General features: G+C 42.6%; 1 pseudogene; it reads left to right on the top strand.

Moving 5' to 3' along the window:
• Positions 1-361: 361 nt before the first annotated feature.
• The window catches only part of LOC119272611, a 74652-nt pseudogene continuing 47671 nt past the window's right edge, over positions 362-27342 (top strand).

The following is a 27342-nucleotide window of genomic DNA, read 5'->3' as shown; positions in this document are numbered from 1 at the left end:
AGACGCGCGTAACCGACGGGCCAGGCCGGTCGCGTGGCGGAGATGAGGCAGATCGCGGCGGCGAGCGGGTGATCAAGCCGATCGCGCGCGAAGTCGGGGACGCCGCTCGGTGGAGCCGTGGTGGCGGCGGAGTCCGATATGAAGCCGGCAAGGACGGACGGCATGGGACGTCGTGCGGACGAGCTTGTCAGCACCGGCACCCAGGCTGCCAAAGCAACGCTAGCGCCCGGGCAGCGAGGCCCGAGCGACCAACGGAGCAGCGGCGCCTGAGTTGAGGCTGCCAACGAGCCTGACGCCGCCGTCCCGACGCAGCCAAGGACGAGGCCGGTGAGGTAGACCACCGGGCCGCCGTGCAGACGCGATGGGGGCGGGTGATGTGGATCAATGGGCGGGCCGGTGTGCGAGCGACGGCTATGATTGGCCGTCGCATGGCATGAGGCCGCCGGGTCGGGCCGATGCAGGTGTTCCGGTCGAAACAGGGCGGTGACGGCCGGCGCAGGGCGACGGACGGACCAACGCGCGGACGGCGGCTTGCCCTAACGGGCCGCCTTGGCGCGCGTGGCCACCGGGTCGGAGGATAGGCCGGCTAGTCGTGCCGGGGTCGGAGTAGACATGCTCGGGGTCGACAGCGACGGTGGACGACACAAACCAATCAAGAATAGATAGAAAAATCAAAAAGAAACCATGCGAACAAGATGATCGGTGGGAGAGAGAAAACCCCGGAGCAAGGCTCGGGGAAAAGACTCTCTAGGGCAGCCGGTCAACACGACCGGCGGACGAATCCTAGGTACGGGCGGCGCGGCCCCCGACGGCGGTCATGGAGGCCGACCGCCCCGGGGGCGGCGCGCGGATGCGGCAGCGGCGGCGGCTAGGGTTTAGAATCGACTTGCAACAGATATCATGTTAGAAAGGAGAGAGAGATTTGGTGGAATAGTTCGTTGTATTGCTTGAGCCTCGTGGGCATATACATATAAAAGTACATGATCTATTTAAAATACAAGATAAGCCAGAATATTCTTAATTTATCCTATTTTTCCTAATACAATCACGTTACTCAACCTGTGCGTTCAGATAAAAATGTCTCGATGGAAGCGTGCAGGCATTGTAGCTGCACATGTCCACGAGGATCGCCAGGTCTGACTGCAGAGAAACATTATTAAGTCTGGTTGCGTCCCATGAGAGAGGTTGCTGTTGAGATTAATTCGGGCATAAATCCCCGAGTCAACAACTATGCACACAAAGGCACAAGCATAGATTGGTATGGGTGCTACTGCCTTCTTCTACCTCCTGCTGTCCCTCTGGCTCTGGGTTCAGGATGCAACTGCAGCTGATCTTGGCTTCACAAGAAGTGATTTCCCACGGGAATTCGTCTTTGGAGCTGGAACCTCGGCATACCAAGTAATCTTTTTCTCGTTTGGGCTGAAGTTTTGGCGTGCTTAGTTCACCGGGTGCCCTCGCCAGTTTAATCAATCTTGATGTGTTTCTTTTGCATGTATAGTATGAGGGTGCCGTTGCTGAGGATGGCAGGAGCCCAAGCAGTTGGGACACTTCCACTCACGCAGGTTGGTTGCTACTCCTACTTGTTTGTGAAACAAGCATAACTAGCTAGTTTTCCGGTGCTGCAACTACATTTTGTTTTAGCATGGGTGCATATTATTTGTGGGCATTTTATATTTAGTTTTATTTCAAGTGCCTAAGAAATAGAACCTTGCGCACTGTAGTATAAATATTTAAAACCAGTTCTTTCTTGGCACAACAGTTTTACGGAGCATCTCTGTTGCTAGTTACTAACATGTTTACGGAGCCCAAGCAGCTGGGACACTTTCACTCACGCAGGTTGGTTACTAACATGTTTGCTAAATTTGTCTCTAGTTTTCCAGTGCTGCAGCTACATTTTCTTGTAGCATGAGTGCATATGACCTGACCATGGATATTTCAGAATGCGTAACAAATGACACCTTGAGCAATTTGTGATCAGTTTTGCCTGATGCGTCGAGTGGATATTTGAGACGACTGCCCTCTTGGTGGAACAATTTACACAGCATTTATGTTGCTGAGCATAACTAAATTTAGTGTTATTGGCAATAGCCAAGACCTGAACCTCATGTGGTTGACCAATCACAGTTAGGTCAATTTTGACAGCTAGATTTTTTACATTGCAGGCAAAATGCCAGACAAAAGCACGGGAGATGTTGCTGCAGATGGGTACCACAAATACATGGTAAATAATATGGGCCCCTGCAAAATATTGAGCGTTTCTCTTATGAATGAAATTTGGCTTATCTGATTTTGCAGGAGGATGTGAAGCTCATGTCTGAGACGGGTCTAGAGGCCTATAGGTTCTCCATCTCCTGGTCAAGGCTCATTCCAAGTACAGAAACTATCATGGCCTTCATCAGAACAAATTGCTTTAGTTTTCTAATTTATCTCGTTGTTTCTGGAAATTTCGGGTTTGTAGATGGACGTGGAGCTGTCAATCCCAAAGGGCTACAGTACTACCATAACCTCATTGATGAGCTAGTGAATCATGGCAAGTATTTTTATTAGATCTTTGAGCATTTAAATGTTTAACTGCAATCAATTTTTAGGTTCATACTTCATACAATCGATGTTCCTTCTCAAGAAATACATGCAAAATAAAAGTTTGAACCCTCTGGTCTCCGTGCTATTTATCCTAGGAATTCAAGTCCACATTAGACTTCACCATCTAGATCTTCCCCAGATTCTTGAAGATGAGTATGGTGGATGGTTAAGCCCCAGAATTATGAACATATGATTTCACTGCAGTGGCGATTTTATATGGCATTGGCATACTTAGGACATAATCATTTGTTCTATTCATATTTTTTATTCTACAAAATGCAACGAAGATTTCACAGCATATGCAGATGTTTGCTTCAGGGAGTTTGGAGATAGGGTTGCATCTTGGACGACAGTGAATGAGCCAAACATTGGTATATTGGCCTCTTATGATGTTGCTATATTCCCTCCTGGCCGTTGCTCGAATCCATTTGGAGCAACAAAGTGCACCGCTGGGGACTCTAGTGTCGAACCCCAGCTCATAATACCGTTATGGTGCATGCATCGGTTGCCAGTCTGTACAGAAAAAAATATCAAGTGAGTGGACGATCTTGTATTTACAGTTTTGGTGATGCTTATTGTTCATGAACTGTGATGTTTTTTCGAAAAAGGGTTTTACCCCAGCCTCTGCATCAGAAAGATGCATATGGCTCATATTATTAAAAAATCCAGCAACAAGTCTTCAAGTCTCGAAGTGTGAAATAAACAAATGCTCATAAGAGCTAAACAAAAAGCCACAACCGGCTAGCAAATAAAATAGGAGCACTACATGCCTATCCTATTACATGACCGTCATCCAAACCAGTTGAAAATATCCCGAGCTACCATCTCCCATCGAGTAGATGCAGTAACCAAACGCTCCCTGGCCTCCGTCGGAGTGAGTAGCGACCACATACGTATCAACGCCGTGGCCCTGAAGATAACCTGTAAAAAGTGAATGTTCGTTAATCTGTTAAAAACCAAATCATTTCTGCAGTTCTAGACTGCCCATAATAAAGCACAAACGCCAACACGAATGTGCCTCGCTGTATCAGAGTCAACCCCATCAAGCCACGTTCCAAATAACATGTTGATGGAAGTAGGCGGATTAATATTAAAAGCAATATGAATCGACCGCCACAGAATCTTAGCCAACGGACAATCAAGAAAGAGGTGTTTGATAGTTTCGTTATTGTCACAAAAACTACATCTAGCAGAGCCCACCCAGTTGCGTTTTGCCGGATTATCCTTAGTCAAAATAACTTGTTTATGCACAAACCACATAAACACTTTGATTCGCAAAGGTACCTTTACTTTCCAAACGTGCTTCGAGGAAAGAATGACGCTAGAGTTTATGACATCCAGATACATGGATTTGACCGAGAACATGCCGTTCTTAGTTAGTTTCCAATACAGCTGATCTGGCTGCTGGGACAGCTGGACATCCATCAAACGTCTTACAAGATGAAGCCAGGCCTCCCAACGATTTACAACTAGCGTCCTCCAAAAACTAATATTGAGGGGAGTGGACTGTAGAACGGTTGCAACGTAGGCTTCTCTACGTTGAACAACGTTGTACATAGTAGGATATTGAAGTGCAGAGGGAGTCTCCCCAAGCCACGTATCCTCCCAGAACCTCGTATTAGCTCCATTTCCGAGTATGAACCTTGTATTGTTGAAAAAGAGTTGTTTGACTCTCATCAAGCCTTTCCAAAAAGGTGAGTCAGTCGGCCTCACTATCACCTGGGCCAAGGTTTTAGACTGAAGATACTTATTACGCAGAATCTGAGCCCAAGTAGCCTCCGTCTCGGACGAAAGTTTAAACAACCACTTACTAAGGAGACATATGTTTTTGACTTCCAGATTTTCAATTCCTAGACCCCCTTGGTCCTTCGGCCTACAGATTATATCCCATTTAGCAAGCCTATACTTTCGTTTAAGATCATCACTCTGCCAAAAGAACCGAGATCGATAGAAGTCTAGCCTTTTTCATGACACCCACCGGGACCTCGAAAAAGGATAGGAGAAACATAGGCATACCGGTGAGGACCGAATTAATCAAAATTAATCGTCCTCCATATGACATGAGCTTCCCTTTCCAACAACTCAGTTTCTTCTCAAAATGATCCTCGATGCATTTCCACTCTTTGTTAGTCAGCTTACGATGATGAATGGGTATACCTAAATACGTGAACGGTAACGTGCCCAATTCACATCCGAACAATTGTTTATAAGCCTCCTGGTCATCATTAGCTCTTCCAAAACAGAACAATTCGCTCTTGTGGAAGTTAATTTTGAGCCCGGACAATTGTTCAAATAAGCATAACAGAAGCTTCATGTTTCTTGCTTTCGCCAAGTCGTGCTCCATAAAGATGATAGTATCATCAGCATACTGAAGGATGGAAATACCTCCGTCAACTAGATGCGGAACAAGGCCACCTACCCGCCCCGCATCCTTAGCCCGTCCTATTAAAATAGTCAGCATATCAACCACTCTGTTGAATAGGATCGGTGACATGGGATCTTCTTGCCTTAACCCTTTGTGTGTCTGGAAATAATGACCTATGTCGTCATTCACTTTAATCCCTACACTCCCTTTTTGCGTAAAGGATTCAATCTGGTTTCTCCAAGCCGTGTCAAATCCTTTCATACGCAAAGCCTATTGAAGGAAAGGCCATTTAACTTTACCGTATGCTTTTTCAAAATCCACTTTAAAAACAACACCATCTAATTTTTTTGAGTGAATCTCATGGAGCGTTTCATGCAAGACAACGACCCCTTCAAGGATATTTCTATCTGGCATGAAAGCAATCTGGGACGGATGCACAACAGAGTGCGTAATCTGCGTAATAAGTCTGTTCGTCCCGACCTTGGTGAAGATTTTGAAACTAACATTAAGCAGACATATAGGTCTGAACTGCTCAATGCAAACAGCCTCTGTCTTCTTAGGAAGAAGAGTTATCGTTCCAAAATTCAGCTTAAACAAATGAAGTTGTCCAGCAAAAAAACTCATGAAACATCGGCATCAAGTCTCCCTTAATGAAGTGCCAACACTTTTTATAAAACTCCGTCGGAAACCCATCCGGTCCTGGAGCCTTATTATTTTCCATTTGTGCGATGGCCTCAAACACCTCTTTCTCCGTAAAGGGAGCTGTCAAAATCTCATTCTCGTCAGTCTCAAGTTGAGGAACATCCTCAACCCTTGACTCATCTAAAGACACAAAATTCTCTTCCGGAGGTCCAAACAACTGCTTATAATAGTTGGTAATGTAAACTTTCAGGTTTTCTTGACCAACTATCGTTCCTTCGTCTTGTTCTAATTGGAAAATTCTCTTCTTACGATGCTTCCCATTAGCAATCATATGAAAGAATTGAGTGTTATCCTCGCCTTGGACGATTTTGCGAACTTTAGCTCGCAACGCCCACTTCAAATCCTCCTCGCGGACAAGCTCTTTCAGCCGCAACTCCGCCTCCATCTTAGTTTCCAGCTCACTGGTACCTAAGATAGAAGTTTCAGCTTTAACTTCTAGGGTCTGAATAAGTAGAAGGAGTCGCTCCTTCTCCGCCTTATATATCCCATGCGTATGCTTAGCCCATCCACGAAGGAACCTTCGGAGATGACGAATCTTGCATTGCCATCGCTCAATGGGCGACCTTCCTCCTGAGTCTTTAGCCCACTCTCTAGCTAACAACTCGAGGAACTCTTCTCTTTCAAACCATGCAAGTTCAAACGAGAAAATATTCTTGTTACCCACATGTGTTTGAGCACCCGAGTCAACTAGTAACGGTGTGTAATCCGAGATACCTCGTGTCAATGCCTGCACTGTTACCAAGGGAAACTTTTGTTCCCATTCGACACTAGCTAAAACACGGTCAAGCTTCTCAAAAGTCGGTACCGGTAATGAGTTAGCCCAAGTGAATTTCCTACCCGAGAGCTCTATCTCTCTGAGATCCAAGATTTCAATGATGGTATTGAACATAAACGACCATCTGCCGTCAAAATTCTCATTATTCTTTTCCTCCCTTCTTCGAATAATGTTGAAATCACTCCCCACTAAGATAGGGAGCTGCTCGTTAGCGCAGACATGGACCAGATCGGCCAAGAAATCTGGCTTGAGTTCTGGTTGCGCGGCTCCGTAAACCGCCACCAAAGCTCAATCAAATCCATCTGCCTTAGTTCTGACCCGAAACTTTACCGCAAACTCTCCCAAAACTACACTCCAAACTTCCAAAGTTTCACACTTAACCCCAAGTAAAACCCCACCGGATCTTCCTCGAGGGGGGAGGCAATGCCAGTCAAAATCTACCCCCCGGATAAAGTGCTAAGAAATTGTGAAGTGAAGTTGCCTCTTCCAGTCTCAGACAAAGCCATAAAATCCAAATGATGTTCAAGAGAAGCATCCGCTAGAAACCTTCTTTTAGCCAAGTCTTTAAGACCTCTGCTATTCCAGAAAACGCCTCTCATATTTCATCATGAAATTTTTTAGAGGTACGGATCCTAGCACTTCTACGCGCAGCCGACACTGGATAAACCTTCCGTTTCCAAGTCCGTTTAGGCTTAATGCGATCTTCAGATCGGTCACCACACTCAGGCTCTACAGCAATCACCAAAGACTCATCTACATGATTAGAGGTCTCATGATAGGCAAACCTGATAACTCACAAGTATAGGGGATCGCAACAGCTTTCGAGGATAGAGTATTCAACCCAAATTTATTGATTCAACATAAGGGGAGCCAAAGAATATTCTCAAGTATTAGCAGCTGAGTTGTCAATTCAACCACACCTGGAAACTTAGTATCTGCAGCAAAGTGTTTAGTAGCAAAGTAGTATGATAGTGATGGTAATGGTAGCAAAAGAGTAATGAAAGCAAAGTAATATTTTTGGTATTTTGTAGTGATTGTAACAATAGCAACGGGAAAGTAAATAAGCGTAAAACAGTATATGGAAAGATCATAGGCATCGGATAAATGATGGATAATTATGCTGGATGCGGTTCATCATGTAACAGTCATAACATAGGGTGACACAGAACTAGCTCCAATTCGTCAATGTAATGTAGGCATGTATTCCGAATATAGTCATACGTACTTATGGAAAAGAACTTGCATGACATCTTTTGTCCTACCCTCCCGTGGCAGCAGGGTCCTAATGGAAACTAAGGGATATTAAGGCCTCCTTTTAATAGAGAACCGACAAAGCATTAGCACATAGTGAATACATGAACTCCTCAAACTACAGTCATCACCGGTAAGTATCCCGATTATTTTCACTTCGGGGTTAACGGATCATAACACATAATAGGTGACTATAGACTTGCAAGATAGGATCTAGAACTCTCATATATTGATGAAAACATAATAGGTTCAGATCTTAAATCATGGCACTCGGGCCCTAGTGGCAAGCATTAAGCATAGCAAAGTCATAGCAACATCAATCTCAGAACATAGTGGATACTAGGGATCAAACCCTAACAAAACTAACTCGATTACATGGTGAATCTCATCCAACCCATCACCGTCCAGCAAGCCTACGATGGAATTACTCACGCACGGCGGTGAGCATCATGAAATTGGTGATGGAGGATGGTTGATGATGATGACGGTGACGAATCCCCCTCTCCGGAGCCCCGAACGGACTCCAGATCAGCCCTCCGAAGAGTTTTAGGGCTTGGCGGCGGCTCCGTATCATAAAACGCGATGATTTCTTCTCTCTTATTTTTTTCTCCCCGAAAGCAATTATATAGATTTGGAGTTGGAGTCGGGGGGTCTCCAGGGGGCCCACGAGGTAGGGGGCGCGCCCTAGGGGGGCGCGCCCCCACCCTCATGAGAAGGGTGTGGGCCCCCTGGTCTTCATCTTTGGCAAGGATTTTTTATTATTTATTGTAATATATTTCGTGGAGTTTCAGGTCATTCCGAGAACTTTTGTTTTCTGCACATAAAACAACATCATGGCAATTCTGCTGAAAACAGCGTCAGTCCGGGTTAGTTTCATTCAAATCATACAAGTTAGAGTCCAAAACAAGGGCAAATGTGTTTGGAAAAGTAGATACGACGGAGACGTATCAACTCCCCCAAGCTTAAACCCTTGCTTGTCCTCAAGCAATTCAGTTGACAAACTAAAAGAAATAAAGAAAAACTTTTACAAACTCTGTTTGCTCTTATTGTTGTAAATATTGTTGGGGAACGTAGTAATTTCAAAAAAAATCCTACGCACACGCAAGATCATGGTGATGCATAGCAACGAGGGGAGAGTGTGATCTACGTACCCGGTAGATCGACAACGGAAGCGTTTAGTTGATGTAGTCGTACGTCTTCACGGCCCGACCGATCAAGCACCGAAACTACGGCACCTCCGAGTTTTAGCACACGTTCAGCTCGATGACGATCCCCGGACTCCGATCCAGCAAAGTGTCGAGGAAGAGTTCCGTCAGCACGACGGCGTGGTGACGATCTTGATGTACTACTGCGCAGGGCTTCGCCTAAGCACCGCTACAATATTATCGAGGTCTATGGTGGCTGGGGGCGCCGCACACGGCTAAGAATAAGATCACGTGGATCAAATTGTGTCTTTGGGGTGCCCCTTGCCTCAGTATATAAAGGATGGAGGAGGAGGAGGCCGGCCAAGGTTGGTGCGGCCAGGATGTGGAGTCCTACTAGGACTCCAAGTCCTAGTAGGAGTCCACCAAGAGGGGAGGAAGGGAGAAGGAAGTGGAGGAGAGGGAGAGGTGGCCGACCCCCTTTTCCCTAGTCCAATTAGGACCAGAGGAGAGGGGGTGCAGCAGCCCCTTGGCCCTTTCTTCTCTTCCCACTAAAGCCCATCAAGGCCCATTGCTTCTCCCGTAACTACCCGGTACTCCGAAAAATACCCGAATCACTCGGAACCTTTCCGATGTCCGAATATAGTCGTCCAATATATCAATCTTTATGTCTCGACCATTTCGAGACTCCTCGTCATGTCCCCGATCTCATCCGGGACTCCGAACTCCTTCGGTACATCAAAACTCATAAACTCATAATATAACTGTCATCGAAACCTTAAGCGTGCGGACCCTACGGGTTTGAGAACAATGTAGACATGACCGAGACACGTCTCTGGTCAATAACCAATAGCGGGACCTGGATGCCCATATTGGCTCCTACATATTCTACAAAGATCTTTATCGGTCAGACCGCATAACAACATACGTTGTTCCCTTTGTCATCGGTATGTTACTTGCCCGAGATTCGATCGTCGGTATCCAATACCTAGTTCAATCTCGTTACCGGCAAGTCTCTTTACTCGTTCCGTAATACATCATCTCACAACTAACTTATTAGTTGTAATGCTTGCAAGGCTTATGTGATGTGCATTACCGAGAGGGCCCAGAGATACCTCTCCGACAATCAGAGTGACAAAACCTAATCTCGAAATACGCCAACCCAACATGTACCTTTGGAGACACCTGTAGTACTCCTTTATAATCACCCAGTTACCTTGTGACGTTTGGTAGCACCCAAAGTGTTCCTCCGGTAAACGGGAGTTGCATAATCTCATAGTTATAGGAACATGTATAAGTCATGAAGAAAGCAATAGCAACATACTAAACGATCGGGTGCTAAGCTAATGGAATGGGTCATGTCAATCAGATCATTCACCTAATGATGTGATCCCGTTAATCAAATAACAACTCTTTGTCCATGGTTAGGAAACATAACCATCTTTGATTAACGAGCTAGTCAAGTAGAGGCATACTAGTGACACTCTGTTTGTCTATGTATTCACACATGTATTATGTTTCCGGTTAATACAATTCTAGCATGAATAATAAACATTTATCATGATATAAGGAAATAAATAATAACTTTATTATTGCCTCTAGGGCATATTTCCTTCAGTCTCCCACTTGCACTAGAGTCAATAATCTAGTTCACATCGCCATGTGATTTAACAGCAATAGTTCACATCACCATGTGATTAACACCCATAGTCCACATCGATGTGTGACCAACACCCAAAGGGTTTACTAGAGTCAGTAATCTAGTTCACATTGCTATGTGATTAACACCCAAAGAGTACTAAGGTGTGATCATGTTTTGCTTGTGAGATAATTTTAGTCACCGGGTCTGTTATATTCAGATCCGTAAGTATTTTGCAAATATTTATGTCAACAATGCTCTGCACGGAGCTACTCTAGCTAATTGCTCCCACTTTCAATATGTATCTAGACTGAGACTTAGATTCATCTAGATTAGTGTCAAAACTTGCATCAACGTAACCCTTTACGACGAACCTTTTGTCACTTCTATAATCGAGAAACATATCCTTATTCCACTAAGGATAATTTTGACCGTTGTCCAGTGATCTACTCCTAGATCACTATTGTACTCCCTTGCTCAACATAGTGTAGGGTATACAATAGATCTGGCACACATCATGGCATACTTTACAGAACCTATGGCTGAGGCATAGGGAATGACTTTCATTCTCTTTCTATCTTCTGCCGTGGTCGGGCTTTGAGTCTTTACTCAATTTCATACCTTGTAACACAGCCAAGAACTCTTTCTTTGACTGTTCCATTTTTGAACTACTTCAAAATATTGTCAAGGTATGTACTCATTGAAAAAACTTATCAAGCGTCTTGATCTATCTCTATAGATTTTGATGCTTAATATGTAAGCAGCTTCACCGAGGTCTTTCTTTGAAAACACTCCTTTATGCTTTGCAGATTAGTTCTACATTATTTCCGATCAACAATATGTCATACATATATACTTATCAAAAATGCTGTAGTGCTCCCACTCACTTTCTTGTAAATACAGGCTTCATCGCAAGTCTGTATAAAACTATATTCTTTGATCAACTTATCAAAGCGTATATTCCAACTCCGAGATGCTTGCACCAGTCCATAGATGGATCGCTGGAGTTTGCATATTTTGTTAGCACCTTTAGGATTGACAAAAACTTCTGGTTGTATCATATACAACTCTTCTTTAATAAATCTATTAAGGAATGCAGTTTTGTTTATCCATTTGCCAGATTTCATAAAATGCGGCAATTGCTAACATGATTCGGACAGACTTAAGCATAGACACGAGTGAGAAACTCTCATCGTAGTCAACACCTTGAACTTGTCGAAAACCTTTTGCGACAATTCTAGCTTTGTAGATAGTAACACTACTATCAGCGTCCGTCTTCCTCTTGAAAATCCATTTATTTTCTATGGCTTGCCGATCATCTGGCAAGTCAACCAAAGTCCATACTTTGTTCTTATACATGGATCTTATCTCAGATTTCATGGCCTCAAGCCATTTTGTGGAATCTGGGCTCACCATCGCTTCTTCATAGTTCGCAAGTTCATCATGGTCTAGTAACATGACTTCCAGAATGGGATTACCGTACCACTCTGGTGCGGATCTCACTCTGGTTTACCTACGAGATTCGGTAGTAACTTGATCTGAAGTTACATGATCATCATCATTAGCTTCCTCACTAATTTGTGTAGTAGTCACAAGAACAGATTTCTGTGATGAACTACTTTCCAATAAGGGAGATGGTACAATTACCTTATCAAGTTCTACTTTCCTCCCACTCACTTCTTTCGAGAGAAACTCCTTCTCTGGAAAGGATCCATTCTTAGCAACGAATGTCTTGCCTTCGAATCTGTGATAGAAGGTGTACCCAATAGTCTCCTTTGGGTATCCTATGAAGACATATTTCTCCGATTTGGGTTGGAGCTTATCAGGATGAAACTTTTTCATATAAGCATCACAATCCCAAACTTTAAGAAATGACAACTTTGGTTTCTTGCCAAACCACAGTTCAGATTGTGTCGTCTCAACGGACTTAGATGGTGCCCTTTTAAACGTGAATGCAGCTGTCTTTAATGCATAACCCCAAAACGATAGTGGTAGATCGGTAAGAGACATCATAGATCGCACTATATCTAATAAAGTACGGTTATGACGTTCGGACACACCATTACATTGTGGTGTTCCAGGTGGCATGAGTAGTGAAACTATTTCACATTGTTTTTAACTAAAGACCAAACTCGTAACTCAAATATTTGTCTCCGCGATCAGATCGTAGAAACTTTATTTTCTTGTCACGATGATTTTCCACTTCACTCTGAAATTCTTTGAACTTTTCAAATGTTTCAGACTTATGTTTCATCAAGTAGATATACCCATATCTGCTCAGATCATCTGTGAAGTTCAGAAAATAATGATACTTGACGTGAGCCTTAACACTCATCGGACCGTATACATCAATATGTATTATTTCCAATAAGTCAGTTGCTCGCTCCAGAGAACGGAGTCTTAGTCATCTTGCCCATGAGGCATGGTTCGCAAGCATCAAGTGATTCATAATCAAGTGATTCCAAAATCCCATCAGCATGGAGTTTCTTCATGCGCTTTACACCAATATGACCTAAACGGCAGTCCTACAAACAAGTTGCACTATCATTATTAACTTTGCATCTTTTGGTTTCAATATTATGATTATGTGTATCACTATGATCGAGATACAATAAACTATTTTCATTGGGTGTGTAACCATATAAGGTTTTATTCATGTAAACAGAACAACAATTTATTCTCTTACTTAAATGAATAACCGTATTACAATAAACATGATCAAATCATATTCATGCTTAACGCAAACACCAAATAACACTTATTCAGGTTCAACACTAATCCCGAAAGTATAGGGAGTGTGCGATGATGATCATATCAATCTTGGAACCACTTCCAACACACATCGTCACTTCACCCTTAACTAGTCTCTGTTTATTCTGCAACTCCTGTTTCGAGTTACTAATCTTAGCAACTGAACTAGTATCAAATACTGAGGGGTTGCTATAAACACTAGTAAAGTACACATCAATAACATGTATATCAAATATACTTATGTTCACTTTGCCATCCTTCTTATCTGCCAATCACTTGGGGTAGTTCCGCTTCCAGTGACCAGTCCCTTTGTAGTAGAAACACTTAGTCTCAGGCTTAGGACCAGACTTGGGCTTCTTCACTTGAGCAGCAACTTGCTTGTTGTTCTTCTTGAAGTTCCCCTTCTTCCCTCTGCCCTTTTCTTGAAACTAGTGGTCTTGTCTATCATCAACACTTGATGTTTTTCTCGATTTCTACCTTCGTCAATTTCCGCATTACGAAGAGCTTGGGAATCGTTTCTGTTATCCCTTGCATATCATAGTTCATCATGAAGTTCTACTAACTTGGTGATGGTGACTAGAGAATTCTGTCAATCACTATCTTATCTGGAAGATTAACTCCCACTTAATTCAAGCGATTGTAGTACTCAGACAATCTGGGCACATGCTCACTAGTTGAGCGATTCTCCTCCATCTTTTAGCTATAGAACTTGTTGGAGACTTCATATCTCTCAACTCGGGTATTTGCTTGAAATATTAACTTCAACTCCAGGAACATCTCATATGGTCCATGACGTTCAAAACATCTTTGAAGTCCCGATTCTAAGCCGTTAAGCATGGTGCACTAAACTATCAAGTAGTCATCATATTGAGCTAGCCAAACATTCATAACGTTTGCATCTGCTCCTGCAATAGGTCTGTCACCTAGCGGTGCATCAAGGACATAATTCTTCTGTGCAGCAATGAGGATAAACCTCAGATCACAGATCCAATCCGCATCTTTGCTAGTAACATCTTTCAACACAATTTTCTTTAGGAACATATCAAAATAAACACAGGGAAGCAACAACGCGAGCTATTGATCTACAACATGATTTGCAAAATACTACCAGGACTAAGTTCATGATAAATTTAAGTTCAATTAATCATATTACTTAAGAACTCCCACTTAGATAGATATCCCTCTAATCCTCTAAGTGATTACGTGATCCAAATCAACTAAACCATGTCCGATCATCACGTGAGATGGAGTAGTTTCATTGGTGAACATCACTATGTTGATCATATCTACTATATGATTCACGCTCGACCTTTCAGTCTCCGTGTTCCGAGGCCATATCTGTATATGCTTGGCTCGTCAAGTATAACCTGAGTATTCCGCGTGTGCAACTGTTTTGCACCCGTTGTATTTGAACGTAGAGCCTATCACACCCGATCATCACGTGGTGTCTCAGCACGAAGAACTTTCGCAACGGTGCATACTCAGGGAGAACACTTCTTGATAATTTAGTGAGAGATCATCTTATAATGCTACCGCCACTCAAAGCAAGATAAGATGCATAAAAGATAAACATCATATGCAATCAAAATATGTGACATGATATGGCCATCATCATCTTGCTTCTTTGATCTCCATCTCCAAAGTACTGTTATGATCTATATCGTCACCGGCATGACACCATGATCTCCATCATCTTGATCTATATCAATGTGTCGTCACGTGGTCGTCTCGCCAACAATTGCTCTTGCAACTATTGCTATCGCATAGCGATAAAGTAAAGCAATTATTGGATGCTTGCATCTTATGCAATAGAGAGACAACAATAAGGCTTTTGCTAGTTGCCGATAACTTCAACAAAACATGATCATCTCATACAACAACTTATATCTCATCACGTCTTGACCATATCACATCACAACATGCCCTGCAAAAACAAGTTAGACGTCCTCTACTTTGTTGTTGCATGTTTTACGTGGATGCTACGGGCTTAAGCAAGAACCAATCTTACCTATGCATCAAAACCACAACGATAGTTTGTCAAGTTGGTGCTGTTTTAACCTTCGCAAGGACCGGGCGTAGCCACACTTGGTTCAACTAAAGTTGGAGAAACTGTCACCCGCAAGCCACCTATGTGCAAAGCACGTCGGGAGAACCGGTCTTGCGTAAGCGTACGCGTAATGTCGGTCCGGGCCGCTTCATCCAACAATACCGCCGAACCAAAGTATGACATGCTAGTAAGCAGTATGACTTATATCGCCCACAACTCACTTGTGTTCTACTCGTGCATATAACATCAACACATAAAACCTAGGCTCGGATGCCACTGTTGGGGAACGTAGTAATTTCAAAAAAAATCCTACGCACACGCAAGATCATGGTGATGCATAGCAATGAGGGGAGAGTGTGATCTACGTACCCGGTAGATCGACAACGGAAGCGTTTAGTTGATGTAGTCGTACGTCTTCACGGCCCGACCGATCAAGCACCGAAACTACGACACCTCCGAGTTTTAGCACACATTCAGCTCGATGACGATCCCCGGACTCCGATCCAGCAAAGTGTCGAGGAAGAGTTCCATCAGCACGACGGCGTGGTGACGATCTTGATGTACTACTGCAGCAGGGCTTCGCCTAAGCACCGCTACAATATTATCGAGGTCTATGGTCGCTGGGGGTGCCGCACACGGCTAAGAATAAGATCACGTAGATCAACTTGTGTCTTTGGGGTGCCCCTTGCCTCAGTATATAAAGGATGGAGGAGGAGGAGGCCGGCCAAGGTTGGTGCGGCCAGGATGTGGAGTCCTACTAGGACTCCAAGTCCTAGTAGGAGTCCACCAAGAGGGGAGGAAGGGAGAAGGAAGTGGAGGAGAGGGAGAGGTGGCCGGCCCCCTTTTCCCTAGTCCAATTCGGACCAGAGGGGAGAGGGGGCGCAGCAGCCCCTTGGCCCTTTCTTCTCTTCCCACTAAAGCCCATCAAGGCCCATTGCTTCTCCCGTAACTACCCGGTACTCCGAAAAATACCCGAATCACTCGGAACCTTTCCGATGTCCGAATATAGTCGTCCAATATATCAATCTTTACGTCTCGACCATTTCGAGACTCCTCGTCATGTACCCGATCTCATCCGGGACTCCGAACTCCTTCGGTACATCAAAACTCATAAACTCATAATATAACTGTCATCGAAACCTTAAGCGTGCGGACCCTACGGGTTCGAGAACAATGTAGACATGACCGAGACACGTCTCTGGTCAATAACCAATAGCGGGACCTGGATGCCCATATTGGCTCCTACATATTCTACGAAGATCTTTATCGGTCAGACCGCATAACAACATATGTTGTTCCCTTTGTCATCGGTATGTTACTTGCCCGAGATTCGATCGTCGGTATCCAATACCTAGTTCAATCTCGTTACCGGCAAGTCTCTTTACTCGTTCCGTAATACATCATCTCACAACTAACTTATTAGTTGTAATGCTTGCAAGGCTTATGTGATGTGCATTACCGAGAGGGCCCAGAGATACCTCTCCGACAATCGGAGTGACAAAACCTAATCTCGAAATACGCCAACCCAACATGTACCTTTGGAGACACCTGTAGTACTCCTTTATAATCACCCAATTATGTTGTGACGTTTGGTAGCACCCAAAGTGTTCCTCCGGTAAACGGGAGTTGCATAATCTCATAGTTATAGGAACATGTATAAGTCATGAAGAAAGCAATAGCAACATACTAAACGATCGGGTGCTAAGCTAATGGAATGGGTCATGTCAATCAGATCATTCACCTAATGATGTGATCCCGTTAATAAAATAATAATTCTTTGTCCATGGTTAGGAAACATAACCATCTTTGATTAACGAGCTAGTCAAGTAGAGGCATACTAGTGACACTCTGTTTGTCTATGTATTCACACATGTATTATGTTTCCGGTTAATACAATTCTAGCATGAATAATAAACATTTATCATGATATAAGGAAATAAATAATAACTTTATTATTGCCTCTAGGGCATATTTCCTTCAAATATGTCAAGCTAGCATTCAAGTTTTCAGTAAAGATTATAACTAACCACATTTGCAATAACGCATAGGTCTCAAGTTTACTCATATCAATAGCATAATCAACTAGCAAGCCATAATAATAAAACTCGGATGACAATACTTTCTCAAAACAATCATAATATGATATAACAAGATGGTATCTCGCTAGCCCTTTCTGAGACCGCAAAACATAAATGCAGAGCACCTTTAAAGATCAAGGATTGACTAGACATTGTAATTCATGGTAAAAGGGATCCAATCATAGTCACACCCAATATAAATTAACAATAATGAATGCAAATGAAAGTTGCGCTCTCCAGCTAGTGCTTTTTAATAAGAGGGTGATAACTCAACATAAAAGTAAACAGATAGGCCCTTCGCAGAGGGAAGCAGGGAGTTGTAGAGGTGCCAGAGCTCGATTTTGAAATAGAGGTGAATAACATTTTGAGAGGTATACTTTCATTGTCAACATAACAACCAAGAGATGACGATATCTTCCATGCTACACACATTATAGGCGGTTCCCAAACAGAATGGTAAAGTTTATACTCCCCCTCCACCAACAAACATCAATCCATGGCTTGCTCGAAACAATGAGTGCCTCCAACATACATCAGGTCCCAGGGGGAGTTTTGTTTGCAATTATTTTGATTTAGTTTGCATAAAGCATGGGACTGGGCATCCCGGTGACCAGCCATTTATCTCGTGAGTGAGGAGCGGAGTCCACTCCTCTTGAGAATAACCCGCCTAACATGGAAGATACAGACAACCCTAGTTGATACATGAGCTATTCGAGCATACAAAACAGGATGATTATTTGAAAGTTTAGAGTTTGGCACATACAAATTTACTTGGAACGGTAGGTAGATACCGCATATAGGAAGGTATAGTGGACTCATGTGGAATAACTTTGGGGTTTAAGAGTTTGGATGCACAAGCATTATTCCTGCTTAGTACAGGTGAAGGCTAGCAAAAGACTGGGAAGCAACCAACTAGAGAGCGACAACAGCCATGTACATGCATTAAAATTAATAAACATTGGATGCAAGCATGAGTAGGATATAATCCACCATGAACATAAATATCGTGAAGGCTATGTTGATTTGTTTCAACTACATGCGTGAACATGTGCCAAGTCAAGTCACTTAAATCATTCAGAGGAGGATACCACCCTATCATACCACATCATAACCATTTTAATAGCATGTTGGCACGCAAGGTAAACCATTATAACTCATAGCTAATCAAGCATGGCACAAGCAACTATGATCTCTAATTGTCATTGCAAACATGTTTATTCATAACAAGCTGAATCAAGAACGATGAACTCATCATATTTACAAGAACAAAAGAGGTCGAGTTCGTACCAGCTTTTCTCATCTCAGTCAGTCCATCATATATCATCATAATTTCCTTTCACCTACACGACCAAACGATGTGAATAATAATAAGAGTGCACGTGCATTGGACTAAGCTGGAATCTGCAGGCATTCAATAAACAAGAGAAGACAAGGAAATATGGGCTCTTCTGTCAGATAAACAATAATGCATAAAAGAGCCACTTCAACAATTTAATCATGGTCTTCTCCTACTGACCCCCAAAGAAAGAAAAGAAATAAAACTATTCACATGGGAAAGCTCCCAACAAGCAAAAGAAGAACAGGAAATATTTTTGGGTTTTCTTTTTAATTACTACTACAAGCATGGAAAGTAAATCAATTAAGAGCTACAACTAATTTTTTTGGTTTTTTCTTAAGGTTTATTAAACACACAAGAAGAAAGCATAAAAGGAAATAAACTAGCATGGATGATACAATGAAAAAGTATGAGCACCAACATCTAGCAATGAGTGTGTGTGAACATAAATGTAATGCCGGTGAGAAATATGTACCTCTCCAAGCTTAGGCTTTTGGCCTAAGTTGGTTTATGGCCACGGCTGGCCTGGCTGATATCCATAATAATAGTTGGGGTCGTACTGCGATGAGGAAGAAGAAGGCTCTGATTGCCATTGGCTGGTAATCATCTCCGGATCCCACTGATAGTTAGACTGTCGTGAAGGATCAAATTGTGGTTCCGGTTCTGGCTCCTCGGCTGGTGCAGGGTTCCGGTAGGCATGGATAGCCGTCAACGGAACAAGGTACTTGCCTACAGTCAAATCAAACAAAGCAGGAGCAGGCAAGGTAATGGTCTCAGGATGATGTTTATTAAAGAACAATTGATATTTAAGCTCTCCTGCCCTATTCTTAACAATGAAATCATGTGCCACCATACTTTTATAATCTAAATAAACACGAGGCAGCACTTTTTCTTCCTTCTCAGCATGCCTAATAGGTATGTTAAAATGTGCAGCTAGGCGTGTAACATAGATGCCTCCAAAGATGGGACCCTTAGTACGGTTCATACTTAACCGTCTAGCAATAATGTCGCCCATACTAAAAGTGTCATAACTGTATAAATCTTGGAGCAAAATAATAATATTAGGGATACTAAGGTTTCCACAGTTTCCGCGACCAATTAAGCAACGACTAGCAAATAATGCAAAGTAACGTAAGACAGGAAAATGTATGCTAGTGATTCGTGCATCGGAAACCTTCCTAGTTTCCCCTACAGTGATAGTATTAATAAATCCCTCCACGTCATCATGATGTGGTTCTTCTGTCTTGCCCCCAAAAGGGACTAAACAAATCCGACAAAAATCATAAAGTGACATCTCCTTATGCTTATCACATAAATGAAACTCCACCATAGGTGGTGAGTTCCTAGAATGAAAATGAAAGTTTTGCACAAAGGTATTTGTGAGCAAGAGATACTGATCGCATTGGTCGTGAAGGAAAGCGGTGAGGCCTGCATTATGAGCCAATTCATGAAAATCTTCATAAATCCTGGCTGCTCTCAAGAAATCCTCGGAAGGCCATTCACACGCCCGAACCTCCGTGGTGCGCGGCAAATTATACTTAGGCTTCGGTGCCTTTTCCTTCGAGCTTTGGCTCGATGAGCCCCTCAATAATCTCCTCATCATTTTCTGAAAATTCTGAAATTTTTAGTAACTTCAAAATAAAAGTAAACCAAACTCAATAATATTGATAGCAACTACTCCTACAAGTGCCTAGGGCCTATATCATGCATCAAAACTACTTTTGACCATATAAATTTGACATGCAAGCTCAAGAATAGGGTCACCTAAGTAGAAAAAAATTGCAATGAATAAAGCACTAGAACAAAAACTAATTGGACCAATGGAGGAGTCACATACCAAGGAACAATCTCCCCAAGCAGTTTTGTGAGAAGTGCTTTGAGCAAGGAGATCGAAAATGGCAGCAAAACGAGCTTGGACTCGGGTTTGAGCTAGTTTTTCGTGTTTGGGGGAGGTAGATGAAGTGTGTGGCTGAAAGAATAAGTGGAGGAGGGCCATTGTGGGCCCACGAGGCAGGGGGCGCGCCCTCCACCCTCGTGGCAAGGTGGTTGGCCCCCCTGGTGTGTTCTTTGTTCCATAAATCCTCAAATATTCTAGAAAAAATCATATTTAATTTTCAGGGCATTTGGAGAACTTTTATTTTCGAGGTATTTTTATATTGCATGGATAATCAGATAACAGACAAAAAATTATTTATTTTGTTTTATTTCAACTAAATAACAGAAAGTATAGAGAGGGTACAGAAGGTTGTGCTTCTAGTTTCATCCATCTCATGCTCGTCAAAAGGAATCCACTAACAAGGTTGATCAAGTCTTGTTAACAAACTCATTCCGATTAACATGAAGCCGGAGAAATTTCGAATAACACTAGGTTACCTCAACGGGGATATGCACATCCCCAATAATAAGAATATCATATTTCTTCTTGACAGTAGGAAGAAGAAATTCAAAACCTCCAAATATAATCGATGGAATTTTTCCGATAGAATTGATACTATGAACTTGAGGTTGTTTCCTCGAAAAGTGTATCGTATGCTCATTACCATTAACATGAAAAGTGACATTGCCTTTGTTGCAATCAATAACAGCCCCTGCAGTATTAAGAAAAGGTCTTTCAAGAATAATAGACATACTATCATCCTCGGGAATATCAAGAATAACAAAGTCCGTTAAAATAGTAACGCTTGCAACTACAACAGGCACATCCTCACAAATACCGACAAGTATAGCAGTTGATTTATCAGCCATTTGCAAAGATATTTCAGTAGGTGTCAACTTATTCAAGTCAAGTCTACGATATAAAGAGAGAGACATAACACTAACACCGGCTCCAAGATCACATAAAGCAGTTTTAACATAGTTTCTTTTAATGGAGCATGGTATAGTAGGTACTCCTGGATCTCCAAGTTTCTTTGGTATTCCACCCTTAAAAGTATAATTAGCAACCATGGTGGAAATTTCAGCTTCCAGTATCTTCCTTTTATTTGTAATAATATCTTTCATGTACTTAGCATAAGGATTTGTTTTGAGCATATTAGTTAATCGCATACGCAAAAAGATAGGTCTAATCATTTCAGCAAAGCGCTCAAAATCCTCATCATCCTTTTTCTTGGACGGTTTGGGAGGAAAAGGCATGGGTTTCTGAACCCAAGGTTCTCTTTCTTTACCATGTTTCCTAGCAACAAATTCTTTCTTATCATAATGTTGATTCTTTGATTGTGGGTTATCAAGATCAACAGCAGGTTCAATTTCTATATCATTATCATTACTAGGTTGAGCGTTATTATGAACATCATCATTAACATTTTCATTAGGTTCATGTTCATTACCAGATTGTGTTTCAGCATCATACATAGAGATATCATTTGGATTATCAGGTGGTTCAGCAATAGGTTCACTAGAAGTTTGCACAATTCTATCATTTTTCTTTTTCTTCTTTTTAGAAGAACTAGGTGCATCAATATTATTTCTCTGAGAATCTTGCTTAATTCTCTTAGGGTGGCCTTTAAGATACAAAGGTTCCTGCGTCATTCTACCAGTTCTAGTAGCCACTTTAACAGCATAATCATTTCTTACTATTCATCTCATTGAGCAATTCTTTTTGAGCTTTAAGTACTTGTTCTACTTGAGTGGTAACCATAGAGGCATGTTTGCTAACAAGTTTAAGTTCACCTCTAATATTAGCCATATAATCACCCAAGTATTTAATCATATCCGCATCTTGTTTTAATTGTCTACCAAAATAAGCATTGAAGTCTTCTTTCTTAAACATAAAATTATCAAACTCATCCAAGCATTGACTAGCAATTTTAGCAGGAGGGATTTAAGCTTTATCATATCTATAGAGAGAATTTACCTTTACTACCTATGTCGGGTTATCGACGTCTAGAGGTTCTTCAATGAATAAAGGATTAAGATCATATGTTTCTTCAACAGGCGGTAAATTAAGACCATGTATTTCTTCAATAGGAGGTAAATTCTTAACATCTTCAGCTTTGATACCTTTTTATTTCATAGATTTCTTTGCCTCTTGCATATCTTCAGGACTGAGAAATAGAATACCTCTCTTCTTCGGAGTTGGTTTAGGAATAGGATCACTAATTGAAGCAAGAGCTGGCTCCGGAGGTGTCCAATTATTTTCATTTGTCAACATATTATTCAATAAGATTTCAGCTTCATCCGGTGTTCTTTCCCTGAAAAGAGAACCAGCACAACTATCCAGGTAATCTCTGGAAGCATCGGTTAGTCCATTGTAAAAGATATCAAGTATTTCATTTTTCTTAAGAGGATGATCAGGCAAAGCATTAAGTAACTTGAGAAGCCTCCCCCAAGCTTGTGGGAGACTCTCTTCTTTAATTTGCACAAAGTTGTATATTTCCTTTAAAGCAGCTTGTTTCTTATGAGCAAGAAAATATTTAGCAGAGAAGTAGTAAATCATATCCTGGGGACTACGCACACAACCAGGATCAAGAGAACTAAACCATATCTTAGCATCACCCTTTAATGAGAACGGAAATATTTTAAGGATATAAAAGTAGCGAGATCTCTCATCGTTAGTGAATAGGGTGGCTATATCATTTAATTTAGTAAGATGTGCTACAACAGTTTCAGATTCATAGCCATGAAAAGAATCAGATTCAACCAAAGTAATTATATCGGGATCAACAGAGAATTCATAATCCTTATCAGCAACATAGATAGGTGAAGTAGCAAAAGCAGGGTCAGGTCTCATCCTAGCATTTAGAGATTGCTTGTTCCATTTAGCTAATAACCTTTTGACTTCATATCTATCTTTGCAAGCTAAAATAGCTAAATTAGCTTCTTGATCAAATAAATAACCCTCAGGAATAACAAGTGATTCTTCATCATCACTTTCATCTTCATAATCAGATTCATTTTCAATCTCTCTAGCCCTAGCAAGTCGTTCCTCGAGAAAATCACTAAGTGGCATAGTAGTATCAGGCATAGAGGTAGTTTCATCATAAGTATCATGCATAGCAGAAGTAGCATCATCAATAACATGCGACATATCAGAACGAATAGCAGAAGCAGGTTTAGGTGTCGCAAGCTTACTCATAACAGAAGGTGAATCAAGTGCAGAGCTAGATGGCGGTTCCTTACTTCCCCTCGTAGTTGAGGGATAAATCTTGGTTCTTGGATCTTTCAAATTCTTCATAGTGTCCAGCAGATATAAATCCCAAGTGACTCAAAGAATAGAGCTATGCTCCCCGGCAACGGCGCTAGAAATTAGTCTTGATAACCCACAAGTATAGGGGATCACAACAGCTTTCGAGGGTAGAGTATTCAACCCAAATTTATTGATTCGACACAAGGGGAGCCAAAGAATATTCTCAAGTATTAGCAGCTGAGTTGTCAATTCAACCACACCTGGAAACTTAGTATCTGTAGCAAAGTGTTTAGTAGCAAAGTAATATGATAGTGATGGTAACGGTAGCAAAAGAGTAATGAAAGCAAAGTAATATTTTTGGTATTTTGTAGTGATTGTAACAATAGCAACGGAAAAGTAAATAAGCGTAAACCAGTATATGGAAAGCTTATAGGCATCGGATCAATGATGGATAATTATGCCGGATGCGGTTCATCATGTAACAGTCATAACATAGGGTGACACAGAACTAGCTCCAATCGTCAATGTAATGTAGGCATGTATTCCGAATATAGTCATACGTACTTATGAAAAAGAACTTGCATGACATCTTTTGTCCTACCTCCCGTGGCAGCGGGGTCCTAATGAAAACTAAGGAATATTAAGGCCTCCTTTTAATAGAGAACCGGAACAAAGCATTAGCACATAGTGAATACATGAACTCCTCAAACTACGGACATCACCGGTAAGTATCCCGATTATTGTCACTTCGGGGTTAACGGATCATAACACATAATAGGTGACTATAGACTTGCAAGATAGGATCTAGAACTCTCATATATTGATGAAAACATAATAGGTTCAGATCTAAAATCATGGCACTCGGGCCCTAGTGGCAAGCATTAAGCATAGAAAAGTCATAGCAACATCAATCTCAGAACATAGTGGATACTAGGGATCAAACCCTAACAAAACTAACTCGATTACATGGTTAATCTCATCCAACCCATCACCGTCCAGCAAGCCTACGATGGAATTACTCACGCACGGCGGTGAGCATCATGAAATTGGTGATGGAGGATGGTTGATGATGACGACGGCGACAAATCCCCCTCTCCAGAGCCCCGAACGGTCTCCAGATCAGCCCTCCCGAGAGGTTTTAGGGCTTGGCGGCGGCTCTGTATCGTAAAATGCGATGATTTCTTCTCTCTTATTTTTTCTCCCCGAAAGCAATTATATAGAGTTGGAGTTGGAGTCGGGGGGTCTCCAAGGGGCCCATGAGGTAGGGGGCACGCCCTAGGGGGGGCGCCCCCCACCCTCGTGAGAAGGGTGTGGGCCCCCTGGTCTTCATCTTTGGCGAGGATTTTTTATTATTTATTGTAAGATATTCCGTGGAGTTTCAGGTCATTCCGAGAACTTTTGTTTTTTGCACATAAAACAACATCATGGCAATTCTGCTGAAAACAGCATCAGTCCGGGTTAGTTCCATTCAAATAATACAAGTTAGAGTCCAAAACAAGGGCAAAAGTGTTTGGAAAAGTAGATACGACGGAGACGTATCAAAACCCCTCCTCCTCCTCCGTCTCCAGTAAAGCAGGGTCAAGATCGGCACACAAACCATCAAGAGCCCTAACCGCAAGCGCATCAATCGCCGACTCATTCATAGGTTTAACGGCAGCTATGTGACGAATCATTTCTAACGTTCGTTCAGCTTCCAAATCCATAATGTCATTAACTGACCTAGATATCTCCATATCATTATTACCAAGCGATACTCCTAGTTGTTTTGCATTGTGAACAATTTCATCATTGGTAAAATGCATAATTGAATTCGACTTATTAACAGACATACCAGTGGAGGTCTCGACGTCACGCAGCTTGGCCTCCCTCATAGCACACCTCAGCTGCATGTCATCAACGTCTGGCTGCTCCTGCAGCCTCCTGCTGATCCGCCTCCCCTCAGAGACAGGATCCGGGATCCCACCAAAGGCGATGACCTCCTCGCGTGAAGCTCTGCTAGGGGAAAGGCCTCCTGCCCGTCCCCCAACAGCGGTGACCCGGGCCGGTACCACCGGCGTAGCACCACAAGACGACGACAACTCCTGCGGCCTGTCCACGGAAGTCCCACCGAAAGCCGAGACCGGCGAGACCAGCCTAGGGCGCTTCAGGGAGTGTAGCGACGAAACGGCCACGCCACCCGACCTGCCCTCCGAAGCAGGACGCGTCCTGGCAGGAGGGGATACGGCGGCCTCCTGCACGCCTGCTCCTCTGCAAGCATCCAGTGTCAAGGGAGGGAGCGCCAAGCTCGCCCTCGGCGCCAACGGCCACGGCAACTCGGAGCTCCGGGCCTCCTGCCCGTCACCTCCAACCGAGACCACCGTCGCAGCCACCTCCACCATAGCCGGGGGAAAGGTAAGAGAAGAGGGAGGGGCCTCCTGCCCCTCGAGACCTCCCATCTCAACAGGCTCCGTCACGCACGGAGTCACCACAGGGCTCACAGGAACAACTCGGTCGCACCAAAGCCTAGGCGGAGCTGAGAATGCCCCCAAGGAACCAAGCTGCAAAGTGCTCATCGGGACCGCACCAGTTTAGCTTTCCTCAAGGGTGGAGGCACCATTTCAGTCATTATGCATTAACCACGTCGTAATTCATCTATTTCATAATACATGTTTCAGCATTGGCTACACACTGAGGGTAGTATTTCTTGGGGGAGTATTCGATTTATTTTGTTTAGGTTCCTGGGCCTGTCCCCTTTAAAACAGGGACATCATGTACGTAGACTCTTGTTCTCTGTTATCTAAAAAGATATTACATTCTTCTTATTTCCTTGTCATGGTGCAAATGTTTCCAAAGTATAGGCTCATAAAAAAGTAAGGAGCCTTTTTGGATGTAGGCCATGCAAAAAGGAGTTATTGGCATAAGTATGTACTACTTCTGGAGTTATCCATTGACAAATTCCACTGTGGATTTAGATGCAACTTGGAGATGTAAAGATTTCTTCTTCGGCTGGTATGATATTGTACCTCCATTTTGTCACTAGAAGCATTTAACCTGCATAATACGTGCATTGTTGAGATCTTAAGTTAAGTGTGTACTGGCGGGAAACTAGATCCATTGGTGTTTGGGGAATACCCACAAGTAATGAAGAAGAATGTTGGCTCTCACCTTCCACCCTTCACGGAAGTTCAGTCTGAACTTATAAAGGGTTATTTAGATTTTATTGGAATAAATCACTACTACTCTCTCTATGTGAATGATCGCCCTCTAGAAACAGGCGTTCGAGACTACAGCGAAGACATGTCAGTTAGTTTAAGGGGTAAGTATATTTTCTGGATAGTGATGCTAGGATTGTTGCTTAACTGATCATAGTTGTGTACTATATGTGGATGTGCAATTCTATTGGTTTTTTGGAGTCCCTTTTTCTAGGATATGCATTCTTCATGTAACGGTTAATTATGTGGTTGCACTAGAAATTGTGTGCAACAGTACACCTGATATTCATTTTTCTAGCAACCGGTCACACAAGCAAACAAGGGGATTCCTGAATCCTGATTACCAAAAACTAAGGA

Source organism: Triticum dicoccoides, chromosome 3A (genome assembly GCF_002162155.2).
Source record: "Triticum dicoccoides isolate Atlit2015 ecotype Zavitan chromosome 3A, WEW_v2.0, whole genome shotgun sequence".
Lineage (NCBI taxonomy): Eukaryota > Viridiplantae > Streptophyta > Magnoliopsida > Poales > Poaceae > Triticum > Triticum dicoccoides.
Note: the sequence above shows the minus strand (reverse complement) of the source record. Positions and strands in the feature narration are given on the sequence as shown.